Consider the following 4,483-nt stretch of genomic DNA (forward strand, 5'->3'; position numbering starts at 1 on the left):
GAAGAAAAAGTTTATTTGGCATGGCATTACTAAGGATGCTAAAGATTGGTCCATGCCTTCACTTCATGCCAAACCTTAAAAGAATATCGACAAACACATTCACAAGTAAGCTCCTTTCCTCAGCCTCAATGGCGCTTTCCCAACATTCACGTCAATGTTGTAGGTCCCCTACCCACATCATAAACACATCGGTCCCTGTTTATCGTCATCGACAGCTCCACTTGTTGGCTGAAGCCATTCCTATGGAAACTGCAACGTCCGCTTCGTGGACACCAGCCTTGCTCTCAAAATAGATGGCGAGATTTGGTATCCCTCAGCATATTACTTCCAACAGGGATACCTCTTTATCCTCGCAATTATGGACATCATTAGGGAGTCTCCAGCGAATCACCCTTCATTAGATAACAATACAGTATGTAATCCTGCTGCCAACGGTATGGATGAACATTTTCACCAAACGCTGAAAACAGCTTTGATGTTCCTGTTGCAACAACTCCAACTAGTTTATCCAGTTTCCTTTGGTCCTCCTGGGATGAAATACCAATCCTAAAGACACCTTGGATATCTCTGCAGCTGAAATTGTGTATGGCGACTCGTTGGTTGTCCCTGCCCATTTTTTTGTGTTAGCATCCTCTTCTGACAGTCTCTAGCGCATACATCTTGCTGTGGGAAATTCTACTCCATGCCAGCGCATACGTCTTGCTGTGGGAAATTCTACTCCATGCCAACATATGTATAAGCTCCCTGCTAAGCAACACATACCAACAGATGTGCAGTCGACAACATACGTTTTCCTGTGCAATGATACAAGCAAGCCACCGTCAACGCCACCTTACATGGGCCCTTTCCTTGTGATCAATCATACGCCGAAAGCATTCCTCCTCAACGTATATGCTCATTCCAAATAAATTTAGTTGCATTCACTTCACTCTCAAGTTAACATCATACTGGTGCATCTACACAGTACTCTTTAGCTATCTTTCCTTAATAGAACTGAATTTAGAATGTTCAGTTATGATAAAATAAAAATAATGCGGAACCCCTTGTGATGAAGTAGAAACTTTGTAGATGCGATGCTGAAACATTTGAAATCGTTAGAAATATGTCAATAAGAAGGGATAGGAAATGTTGTTGTATATGGAAGAATGATCAGAGTATTATGGATTGATTTACCCATACAGATGCATTGGGGGTACCGTGTTAAAATAATGTAATATTAATCGGAAATTCTCAGTAAAACTATAGTGTGCTTGGTAGTATTTCAGTAAAATACAGGCGATCATAATCTTTACCCTACTTTGCTATTGACTGTTACTAATTGATAATGGTAATATCACTACTTTACATCAATATGAAGCTACTCACAGGTCTGGTAATTTCTTGGACCTTGTATACACTGACTCCCCTGTTGTTAAACCTAGTAAGGTTGGTTCTCCAGTTGGGACATCTGATCATGCTTTGATTTCATTAGTAGTGAAGACTGAGCAGCCTGACCCTGATATATCATACTCTTGTAAAATTTATATGAAATCCCAAGCAGACTGGAATGGGATTTTTCATGATCTTTTGTGTTTGAATTGGTCACAATTATATAGTAGTGTAGATCCTGTTGTCCCTTTGAATGAGAATCTAGTCAACATAATTGATAGGCGTATCCTTTCTTGTGTGCTAAGGTACCGAGTGAAAGACAAATTGTGGTTCAATGAAGACTGTAGACGTGCTTATTTGGAGAAGCAGGAGGCCTATCATCTTTGGAAGGGTAACAGATCAGATTTGACCTGGAACAACTATACTCAGCTTCGAGCTTTTGCTCAGAGAGTTTATGCCTTAACTGAAAAGGAGCACAATTTAACCATAAGAGAAACCCTTTCTGGTACAACTCAGGAACATAATTGGTGGTCTACCCTTAAATCTGCACTCTTTGGTGTAGATGCAACAGTTCCTCCTTTAGTTAAACCACATGGCTCAGTCACTCACTGTCTAAAGAAAAAGGCAACCCTGTTGGCTGATGTTTTTGACAGTAAACAGAGTAATGAAAAACTTGAACTTCCTCATTCCTGTTTCCCTGAGGCTAAACTAACTAGTTTAGTTTTTTGATCTCATGAGATTAAAGCTCTGTTGGTGGACCTTGATGCTTATGGAGGTGTAGACCCAAATGGCTTTTTTCCTTTGTTTTTTATAAAGATAGCAGATTTATTAGCTCCAATGTTATCTGTTAAGTGGAGCACTTGTTGGAGAATTGGTAATGTTACTCCTCAATGTAAATGTGTTTGTGGTAGCTCAAGTCCCACTGATTACCGCCGAATTTCCATAACTCCCATATTATCTAAAGTTTTTGAACGTCTACTGGCAAAACGTCTTAATAGGTTTGCTGAAGGTAATCATCTATTCCCTAGTTTGCAATTTGGTTTTCGTAAAGGCCTTGGAGTATGTGATGCCCTTCTTACAATCTCAAATGCTGTATAGAAATCCCTTGATTGTTGTCAGGAAGTTTGCATGATTGGCCTTGATTTAGTGCTACCTTTGACCGTGTTAATCATGAGGCCCTTGTTTTCAAACTCAAAAAATTGGGAGTGGGTGGGTCCTTTCTTAGCATTATTATTGATTTTTTAAGTAATAGATATCAAAGGGTTGTTGTTGCTAGGAACCATAGTGAGTATAGGAATGTCATATCCGGTGTTCCACAGGGTAGTGTTCTTGGCCCATTACTTTTCATACTATATACACGTGACATGTGGTTTGGCCTTGAAAACAAGCTTGTTGCACATGGAGATGATGCTACTCTCTTTGCATCAATTACATCACCTGATTGTAGATCTGGGGTTGGTGAATCACTTAATAGAGATTTAGCTAAAATTAGTGCAGGGTGCAAATTATGGGGTATCAAGTTGAATCCTAATAAAACTCAAAGTATGATTGTAAGTAGGTCAAAGACGGTGGCTCCTCAACATCCGGATCTCAGTATTGATAATGTTTCTTTAAATTTGTATGACACCTTTAAAATTTTAGGTGTGATTCTTGACAGCAAATTTACTTTCGAGAAACACATTAGGTCTGTGTCTTCTTCAGTTGCACAAGAAATTGGCTTATTGAGAAAGTCTTACAATATTCTGGTGATCAATCTATTCTGAAGAAGTGTTTTAATTCTTCCATTCTACCTTGTTTTGAGTATTGTTCTCCTGTCTGGTGTTCAGCTGCTGATTCTCATCTTAATTTGTTGAGCAGAAACTTACGTTCTATTAAATTTCTTGTTCTTGTCTGGATATTAATCTTTGGCACCGTCGTTCAATTAGTTCATTATGCATGTTGCATAAGATTTTCCATAACTTTGACCATCCTTTACATTCAGGTTGCCATGGAAAATTCTATCCTGTTCGTAATACTAGGCAGGCAGTTAATTCTAATAGCCAGGCCTTCTCCATCATGAGGCTCAATACTACACAGTATCCTAGAAGTTTTATTCCAGCTGTTACCAAATTGTGGAATGATCTTCCTAATCGGGTAGTTGAATCAGTAGAACTTCAAAAGTTCAAAGTTGGAGCAAATGTTTTTATGTTGACCAGGCTGACATGAGTCTTTTTATAATTAATATATGACATATCTGTTTTTGACGTTGTTAATAGTTTATATATGACATATCTATTTTGACGTTGTTACTGTTTTAAGAATGATTATTGTTAATTTGTTCTCATCATTTATTTCTTTCCTTATTTCCTTTCCTCACTGGGATATTTTTCCTATTGGAGCCCTTGGGTTTATAGCATCTAGCTTTTCCAATTAGGGTTGTAGCTTGGCTAATAATAATAATAATAATAATAATAATAATAATAATAATAATAATAATAATAATAATAATAATAATAATAATATATTAATTTTTACAACCATGAATGCCTGGAAACATTTATTCTAGGATTTGTACCCTTCCTTAAGGCGAATTCTTAACATTGTAGAAGAAGTGGAATATAAAACTGCTTGTGGTATTTGACCTTTGTTAGTTCTAGTCTTTTTTCCAAGAATGAAATGATTATTGTATAAACTATTATAGTTATTCTATCTCTCAGAGTTGTTAATCTATGTTGGTATTAGTGGCAATATTACTAATTGTTTTAACACACTTACCATCATTTGGTTTTTCATTTTTGCATTTTATTTCCTGATAAACTCTGGTGAGAGAGAGAGAGAGAGAGAGAGAGAGAGAGAGAGAGGAGAGAGAGAGGAGAGAGAGAGAGAGAGAGATGTTTCAATCGTACTTTTATCTCCAGACAGGCTTCATTGAGAGAGAGAGAGAGAGAGAGAGAGAGAGAGAGAGAGAGAGAGAGAGAGAGAGAGAGAGAGAGGTGTTTCATTTTTATTTTTATCCAGTTTAGGCTTCATTGAGAGAGAGAGAGAGAGAGAGAGAGAGAGAGAGAGAGAGAGAGAGAGAGAGAGAGAGAGAGAGAGAAAACGATGTTTCATATTTATATTTATCTCCAGACAGGCT

Source organism: Palaemon carinicauda, chromosome 2 (assembly GCF_036898095.1).
Source record: "Palaemon carinicauda isolate YSFRI2023 chromosome 2, ASM3689809v2, whole genome shotgun sequence".
NCBI classification, from domain to species: Eukaryota; Metazoa; Arthropoda; class Malacostraca; order Decapoda; family Palaemonidae; genus Palaemon; species Palaemon carinicauda.